This window comes from Lipotes vexillifer, unplaced genomic scaffold, assembly GCF_000442215.2.
Source record: "Lipotes vexillifer unplaced genomic scaffold, Lipotes_vexillifer_v1.1 scaffold776, whole genome shotgun sequence".
Classification (NCBI taxonomy): Eukaryota; Metazoa; Chordata; class Mammalia; order Artiodactyla; family Lipotidae; genus Lipotes; species Lipotes vexillifer.
The window spans coordinates 1,806,557-1,815,949 of record NW_006777292.1 but is presented as its reverse complement, the minus strand read 5'-3'; the positions used below and the strand labels follow the sequence as shown (position 1 = coordinate 1,815,949).

Sequence of the window (9,393 nt, the reverse complement as noted above, 5' to 3'; positions counted from 1 at the left end):
GGGGGGTGGGAGGGGGGGAGGAAACCGTGAGAAGGAAGCAGGCGTGTGAGGGAGGATTGTTGGACAGTTCTGCCCGGCTGATCCCCTGGCTGTATGCGTAGTTGCTGAAGTTGAGGCTAGATTATATGTAGGTGGGCAAGAGTCTTCATTTCCTTTGAAGGAGTTTGATTTTGTTGGAAATATTTGTTTTAACAATTACATATACTAAATGGAATCCTATTTCTCCAAGTATATAGTAGAGATAATTGGGGACCCTCATGGGAAATGGCCCTTACTCTATCAAGCTTGTAAGTCATGAAATTTGTTCCTTGGTACACATGCAGCCCAGTAGATATGGATCATTTTAGTCAGACTTGCTTCTCCACGTGCAAGCAAACATGTTATTTATGGAAATGGTGAGTGATAGACTGATAACAAGTGCCTCCATTGACTTCTTTTTGGAAAAACAACAAATGTGGGGATAAATAAAACCTAATTCTGTTCTAAAATTAAGGGATAGAAAATTCGAATCATGTGAAGCGTGTCTAGCCCACTGCTTCTGTAAGGAGCCCACACAAACTGGCCAGATTGAATGAGTGTTAGAGATGGAAGACAGGTAAGTGTTTACTGCCCTGCAACTTGTTCTTTTGATTCAGAGACAGTGGTGACGTCCTTCTCTTAAGCCTCTTCCACTGCCCTGGCCACAGTGTGGAAGCTAGAGAGTTACGCTGCAGTGAACGCTGACATAGGTTGAGGGAAGTGGAGACTTTTCACATGAAGAAGTGAGTCTTTTCCATGGTATTTATCCCTCGGGAGATGAACTCTTAGAGTAACATCTTGAACCATGATGCCAAAAAACTCCTCTAAAAATCCCTGGGCAAACTTATTTAACCCTCGCCAAGTGTGCTTGCCACAGTTGTCAGGATTCTAGATCCAGGCCATGAATTACACTCTCAATTCAGAATTGAGAAAGTGGGTATATTGTGCTCCCTCACGTTATTCTTTATTACTTTTAAAGTTATTACTTTATTACTTTTAAAGTATATTGTGCTCCCTCCCGTTATTCTTTATTACTTTTAAACACAAAACACATTAAGTCTTGTGTTTCTTCAACTCTGCAATCACAGCATCTCAAATACCACTGTTCATTCTGGAGGGGCTGGTTCTCTGGTATTAAGAATTAGCAGAGGCGAGATTTTCACATGCTCTAGATGGGGGCTTTTAAAGTCATGTTGAAGAAAACACCACGGGACAGTGGCCTGCTGCAGTTGTAGGACCCCAGAACTGAGGAGGGTACCCCATGAAGTATGCCTGGTCGGTTGAATCCCCTCAGGGTCTATGATGGTCAAGAAAAATATTTTACAGAAAAGGTCAGAAAATGGAAATGTCAGAAAGTCATCCGTTTGTTTTGCTAGTTCTCTACTTTTATTACCAACTATATTTTCTTTCCCCAAATATACTGGGTCAGATCCTGCTGGGTGAGTAAACTACTTATTGGGTAAAAGTTAGCTTCTCTTGACTGTAAAATATATTATACCTTGAAACGTATTTGATTTTGTTCCAGGGATAAAAATAGGACCTTTTATTAGATTTCTAGAGAAGAGAACTTAGGTTTGGTATTTAAAGAGAGAAAACTCCAGGGAGAAAAAGGAAAGATTAAAACAATCCCATAGTCTCAAGGTGTGCTTTTTAAAGTCCTACTGGGGGTAGTGGAGTCTGGCTGGCAGGGCAAGGTTGAAGTTGAGAAAACGTGCGATTCTAGGTGAAAATCCTAGTCCTTAAATCTCGAGTCAAGCTAAAACAAAGATTAAATTAGTGAAATGGGAAATGAGACCCAACTCCTAAAATAAGTGGAAATTTGGGATGAAGTCTGCCATCTTTATTGCTGGACTTCTGGGTAATCCCTCTCCCAGTCTCCCTGAGCTGGGAACCAAAGTGTATTTCTCTTTTTGGGTGGATTTTATGGCTTAGTGGCAATTCACATCAGACTCGAAGAATCTGGGTAGTAGTGTTTTTAATTTCCTAGCTGTTCTTAGCCTAACAAAGGGAATGAATACTAAATAAATCAGAAATATATTAAAAAACTAAAATCCTTGGACATCATCATCAGTTTTATTTATAAAATTAGTGGAAGTTTTCCTTTATGTGTCAATTTGATTTTTGCATAATACATTGTGGAATTTTGGGAGCAAGTAATTGTCTGTTTTTCTTTTGAAAAAGTGCTTGAGAAATTTGTTTCCTGTTTATTCAGTTATTCTGTCACTGGCATGTTTAATTGAAAATTTTTACTTTGTATCATTGGCCATTTTTTGGTAATGTTTTAATGATTTTAGGGAAAAATGTTTTGTAATGATTGCAGGGTTTCCTGAATAACAGCTTGTGCTTTCCCTTGATCTGAAGCTTTTATGACTAAAAGATTTCTCTCTGACAAATATAGCATAAAATAAATGTTTTGAGGCTAAAGATTTCATAGAAGTGTTCTTTATTTTTTTAAAAAATTACTGACAGTTATCCCTTAGATAAATATTATTTCTTTAGTTCTCTGTCAGTGAAGTTTATTCATTCATTTGATATTTCTTGAGCACTTGCTATGAGACACATGTTGAGTGTTTAGTAGTGACCAGACACTTTCCCGCCCTCATGGAGACTGTGTTTTTATGACAGTAATCCAATGCTAAATCTATAAAGCGTACTTATAAATAGGAAACGTAAAACAGGACACAGGGAATCAATGTGTGTGGGATGTTGCAGTTTTATGCCAGGTAGTCGGGAAAAATCTCCTGATCATGTGACGTTCTGGTGAAGTCTTGAAGGTGAGGGAGGAAGCCATATATATCTGGGGAAGAGTATTCTAGGCAGAGGGAACAGGAGGTTCCCTGAGATAGGAATGTGCCCAGTATGTGAGGAATAGCAAGGAGGCCAGAATGAGTGCTTTGGGAACACGTGTAAGAGACAAGGTCGGGGAGCTCACAGCTTGTTGAGAGCCCAGTAGGCCCTTGTGAGGCCTTTGGCTTGTATTCTGAATGAGATGGGAAGCCACTGAAGGGAGGAGTGCCATGATCTGACTGCCATACATTAAAGGATGCACCGAATGCCGTGTGGGAAAAAGCTGTAGGAGGGCAAAGTTGGTAGCAGGAAGTCCAGCTGGGAGACTGTTGAAATAATCCAGACAGAAGATGATAGTGAATTGCACCAGTGTTTGCCATGAAGGTGGTGAAAAACTGTCCCCTCTGGAAGTAGAGTTAACAGGGTTTGCATGTTGTATTGAGTCTCAGATGACCAAAAAAGGGTCAAGAATAGACTTGCCATTTTCAGAGATGGGGGAAGACTTGAAAAGGAACAGGTTTGGATGTGGATACAGAGAGGGATCAAAGCTTAATTTTGAATGTTTTCTTCGGGCAGCCACTAGACCTTAGACACGTACCTAGCAAAGTCTCATAAGCAGCTGGACAGCTGGATTCTTGGACACACATCTGCAGTACTCATATGCACATATACAAGGTCGAGGGGGTCCAGGCTAGAGTTAAACATTTTCTATGCAGAAATCTGTAGATGGTATCTAAATCCATGAGATAAGGCAGGATAATAGCATCTGAGAAGTCAGTATGGAAAGGAAAAGGCTACAAAGACTGAGCTCTAGGGCTTCCTCTGGACAGGGTCATGAGGAGCAGTGGCCGGCAAGGCAGGAGAGAACCATGAGAGAACAGGATAACCTAGAAGCCGAGTAAAGAAAGAGTAGCACGAAGCAGAGTGGTTCTTCTGTGTCAAATAGGCTGGAAGTTTGAGGGATAAGCAGCCAGAGGATTTACTGTTGGTTTTGGCAACATGGGGGCCAGTGGTGACCTTCACAAGGGCAGCTTTGGTGAAGGGTTGACAGCAAAAGCTTGGCTGTGGCAGGTTCAAGAGAGAACGGGAGGGGAGGTGGTGGAGGCAGCCAGTAGGGCAGCTCTTTTGAGGGGTTTTTCTTTAAGGAGAGCTGGGAAATAGAGTGGCAGCTGCAAGAGAGTGGGATGGGGACGATGAGAGGAGAGGTGTTTTCACCAGATGGGGCGCAGTACAGCGGGTTTGCCTGCTGATGGAAATGAACGGGGAGGAAGTCTTTCGGCAAGAGAGGAAGAGGATGCGTTGCTTTAGTGGAAGGGTTGCCTTTAGGTGGAACCACCTTCTTCATCGGGAGGGAGGCAGGACAACTGTAGATCCAGGTAAGTTGCTAGGCCTGGCTTCGTAGCTTCCATTTTCTCCATGAAATAATAAGTGAAGTCATACTTGAGTGTTAACTAGTTAACCATCTGCTGCATTTCTGCCAAATGAATATTTTGGGGACTGTCGTTACATTTGTAAACATGGCTTATGTTTAGTACCTGCTTTTTGAGAAATAAGCAATTCTTCAAGAAACTCAGAATATATCCAGAAACGTATTCTTGTATTAGATGATTTAATATACTCTCTTTCTTTGCCTCGCTATAGGCCTGTCTCTTTACACGTATAAAAATGGAAAGAAATCATACATGTATCTGTAGGAGATGAGTAAGTGATACAGTTTCCTTCAGTGAATATCAAGGGAACATGGAAAGAAGGAAGCACAGACATTTTACTTTATATCACCTGCATAGCAACTCTTTCTCTACCTCTTCATTTAGTTAGTTCTATGTGGAAAAACTACAAGAGGTGGTACTGGAAAGTAACCCTAGATTCTTATCTGAGGAAGTGCCCACAGCAGAACTAGAGATCTCTGAGTTTCCTTCCCTCTTGGAGAATTTTCCATGACTGGGGCAATCTGATGAAGTAATCGATTTGATACTGATTTCTATTTACATAACACCTTCCTTGAGGAACAGAGTATTCTGTGGGCATTATTTTAAGACTCCTGGAGGAGTTAAGCAAGCCTGGAGAGCTGAACGATCAAGTCTTGTTATTCTAAGCATTATTTAATACGTTTATGATTTGTCCTTCAAAGAATTCTTGGTCTCCCGGCAGGCAATGGACTGCAAAATGGGAGAATGAGCTGTTAGCTCAGTTTTTCTCCCATGTGACCTGGGTATTGAATCGGCTCCGAAGTCCCACTCAGTCAACAGGGCAGGATGCTTCTCCTTTGCAGAGGATACTGCCGGTGCTGGTTGGCCTCCCCTTGTTGAAGTTGGATGAATGCTGATGTGCTGTCGCAGCATTCTGGTTGAATGCAGAGGCGAGACTCTTTGTTCATGACCTCTGATGTGAGTCTTGAACTTGTTATATTTATTTCTTTAGCTGCCTTTGCTTTTGGTCACATCCTAGTTTAATGACTGAAAGATGGCAGCTAGACTGAAGTCCATCTGTCAAGAACAGTGTTCACATTTTTGAATTTTGCTCTGTCGTTAATGATTGGGAAGCAGAAATGAAAGCTTTTTGTATTGGGGAGGGTATCAGCTCCACTTCCATCCCATTTGCCATTCAGTCTGAACATCTGTGGTTTGTTTTAACCCACGTGCCAGCACCTCTTCTTGGAGGTATGAATGCACACAGGGTCTGGCAGAAGCTGCAGACGGGATGACTTTTGAGTGTCTTGACTGACTGACTAGGAGGCCCAGTGGAGGTGCTGTGTGCCTCCAGGCAATCTGTTTCTAGCCAAGGACTCTAAAACCCAAAGTTTGAAAGTGCCTGGTTGACATTCCTGGGACTGATTTAACTACAGGGTAACTCACATGTTTTTGTCAGAGGAACCAAGCAAGAAAACTGTGCCAACAGTTGCCCTGTTAACTCCTGACTCGTCTGACTTTGGCTTCTCAGGTTGGTAATTCTTAATCAGCCAATGGGTGCAGCCAGGGATGATCTTCTTCCGCTGATTTGACCCGTGGGCTTCACTCTCATCACTGGTGAAGCAAGGCTCTTGGACCAGAATGGCCTCCAGCATCCTGTGGGCCCCGATCTCTGTGGGGTTGTACAGTCATCCTTTGAGTCACTTTGTTTGTTCCACATTTATTGGGTTACCTACTTTACAGAAGGCACTAGGGGTCCTTAGGTATTAATTTTTTCAAGGCATTTGAGGAAGTTGCCTCTTAAACAGCAGATGGCCTGTGTAGGAAAGGCCACTGTCACTGACGTCCCACTGAACTCTTGAGAGATGAGTAGTATTGTCTTCAGCTTGTCACATTGAGGAATTTGAAACTCAGAGCACTGTATGTTACTTCTGTGTGCTTTAAAACTTAAACTCTTGTACACAATACCCTAGATAATGTGGAAATGATTTTAAAGTAATGGAAATGATTTTAAAGGAGCGAACACAGGAGAGAATATTATCTAATGCATTTAATGTTTACAGAGATCCTCTCAGAGCTATGGATGACAGTCTAGTGTCAAACAGTTAAGTTTTTCAATGCTGATTTTGAGATTGTGGAAAACTTAATAAGAATGGAGAAGTATTATAAATGCTTCCTGCAGACACAAGAGGATCATCTGAGAGTATAAGGGTCTCTTTTAGAATTAGATTACTTTATAGCAGAATGTTTATGAAACACGAGGGGGGAAATATGAAATAAAATGTATTCTCTGCTTCCAAGAAGATGTGAACATTATAAAAATCAGAATTAAGTCATATGAAACTGTCTCTGCCTCTTGAAAATACAGATGATTCCAGGCCAAAAAGAATTTTTTTTGGCAAAGAAACATACTAAGTTTTTTTAAAACAATAAGCCCAGAGAATCTCAGGTGCCTATAAAGTGACTACTATAGCTGGGAGGTAACGTGGGCATAATGATTAAGGGCTTGCTTTCTTTGGATGTGTCAGTTCGCTGAAGTGAGCATAATTTAGGTGATGGTATGAGCCTCTGCATGGCAGCTGCTGGTACTGAGAGTTAATGCCAGAGAAGACAAAATAGTTGGCACACCATTTCCAACTTCGTTATTGTTCCAAGGGCCAGAAAAAAAAATAGAAGTTTATATTCTCTTGAAGTGGGACGATGTTGTCTCTCTTTTGTCTTGGGCTTCACACCCTTACACACACACAGTATTCTCAAGATATTTGTAAGCTTGGTCTGACAACTTAGAGTAAGCTGATTTTTTTTTTTTCTTCTACTGTAAAAAAAAAAAAAAAAAAAAAAAATCAAACTAGGTGAGTTTTGTCTGTTGTAGAATCAGCATTCCATTGCAGTTTTTAAAATTTATGAGGTATAGTCCTAGAGAAATTTTAAATGTCCTGAAAACATTTAAAGCACTGGTTTCAAAACTGTGTCTTTAAATAAAGTTTTATTGGGACATAGTCACACTCATTCATTGACATACTGTTGTTGACAATCTGCTTTCCTGCTACCGCAGCAGAGTTGAATAGTTGAAACAGAGTCCTTTAGGCCTATAGCTCTAAAATATTTACTGTTTGGCTGTTTGTGGAAAAAGTTTCTGGATGCCGTCTTGCAAGGGGCTGGAAGACCTGGTTGGCCACTAGGATATCTTCACACCCCAGACTGTATGTCTTGATCTCTTGCATTGAACCACGGGTGAATGAGAAACAGTCTTGGAAAACCATTTGGAAAGAACTGAGGGTATTTCTGCTCCAGCAGAATCATTTTCTTTTAAGCGAGAGGGCCAACCCAAGTGGATCTCTTCAGGTCCCTTGTAACTTCAGCTTTCTTGGCTTCTGTGGTAATGTCTGTGAGGAGATGAAGGGCTGTCAGGTGGAAGAGGCATTAGATTGTGAGAATGTGGGGAGATGAATTAGGATTAATGGGTGCAGCTGACTGTGAGGACATAACTTCAGCTTAAGAATAGCACTTGTTAGGGACTGCCCATAACTAGAATGTGCCATCTTAGCAGGTAATGAGTTCCCTGTCACTAGAGATGTTCAAATAAAAGTTGTCAGAAAACCTTTGATGTCCCATTCCAACCTTGAAATTCTAACGGCTCCTTTGGGTAAGGTTTTTGTTTCCAAGCTCAGATTTGACCACATTTTATTTTGTTGTGGGCCTTTAGAGGCTTCTTGGATGATTTTCTGAAAACACAATGCTGGTCAAACCAAAGCAGTATAAAGGGGGAGAATCTCTTCTGTTGGGCAGGGTATGGTAGAAGATAGGCTGACCCAAAGGCAGGCTTTCCTTTGCCCACTGCAGTAACACAGGGACCACAGGAAGGGCACTGCTTCCAATCAGGCTTAAAGCTTCAAAGATGAATCATGTCTCTTCCGCTGTCTTGAGCTGCTGCTACCATTTTTGCTTTCTACCTAGGCTCCTGGGAAGCGGAAGGACCTGGCTGGGGGCATTTCACAAATGTGGATGTCAAAATAGGGTTTCTGTATTGTGCTTTGCCCGAGTTTATATAGGGGCCTGGCTGCAAGTGGCAATCCTGGATGAGGCCATCCCTTCTCTGTGCAACTCTGTTGTTACTGCACAAAAGCAGCCGTAGACAGTATGTAAATGCATGAGTGGCTGTGTTCCAATAAAACTTTATTTACAAAAGCAGGCAGTGGGCCTGATTTGATCCCAGGGCCATTGCTTGCTGACCCCTGATAAACATAGAAAGTTAAAACTGGCTGGAAAACATCATTTCTAATTCTCTCATGTTTTGGAGAAAAGGTGAAATGACAGGTCCAGAGTCATAGCATGGCTGAGCCAGGATTACCACCCAGAATCTGACTTGAAGATGAGTATCCATTATGTGATATTGTGCTGCCTCTGCTGTGTAACAGGTGATAGCATCTGGTTTTTAAAAGAGGGCTGTATGAATGAAAGAAATACCGACTTTAGGTGGCTTGTGAGGAGCCGCAGTGAGAGCTCCAGGGTGGCATTTTAACCGAGGCAATCCTTTAGCCCAGGGCCTTGGCCTCCTTTTCTTAGATGGACCCTGTTCACAGTAAAACAAAATATAGGTTGCGTAAATTTATATGGAGAAGGAGTGCCCAGAGTTGTGAAAAAGCACTGGGCTCCTGCAGCTGCGTCACAGGATTTGATCACTTCAGCTGAGAGTGCCAGGAGATTTGAGACAGATGTTTTCAGACATGCTGCATGCCTAAAACATTTCCAGGGGTCGGGCTGCAAATAGTGACTTAATAAGTGGAGGAACAGGGAAAGTATGCAAGTCGAGGACACAGGAGTTTATTCACCACTAGGTGCATGGCCAACCTCTGTGCATTACATCTGCCTGTCAGGGCTGGCTCTTTCATCTGTCGTGCCCTCCGTACTGCTCTTTGTCTGCCCGTGAATAAAGTGCAGCATTGTGGTTAGTAATCCCACTCCAGTGACTCGACTTCAAATGTGGTTTTGGAGTGCATCCCAGAGTTCTGTTTGCTAAGCTTCCTACTCCTGTTTCAGAGACACCACTGGATACAGAGCAGCGAGCACTAAAGGCTTCCCTCTTTCCTTAACCTGTCGGGTTGTGGGCTCTCTCTTTCCCCCTCTCCCTCCTTTCCTTTCTCTTTTTCCTTTTTTTTTTTTTTTTTTTTTTTTTTTT

The 9,393-nt window shown here is 42.1% G+C and overlaps 1 protein-coding gene across 1 annotated transcript in view; it reads left to right on the top strand.

Moving 5' to 3' along the window:
- Positions 1–9,393, top strand: part of LTBP1 (latent transforming growth factor beta binding protein 1) — a 437,031-nt gene that overhangs the window by 163,525 nt on the left and 264,113 nt on the right. The window lies entirely within an intron of this gene.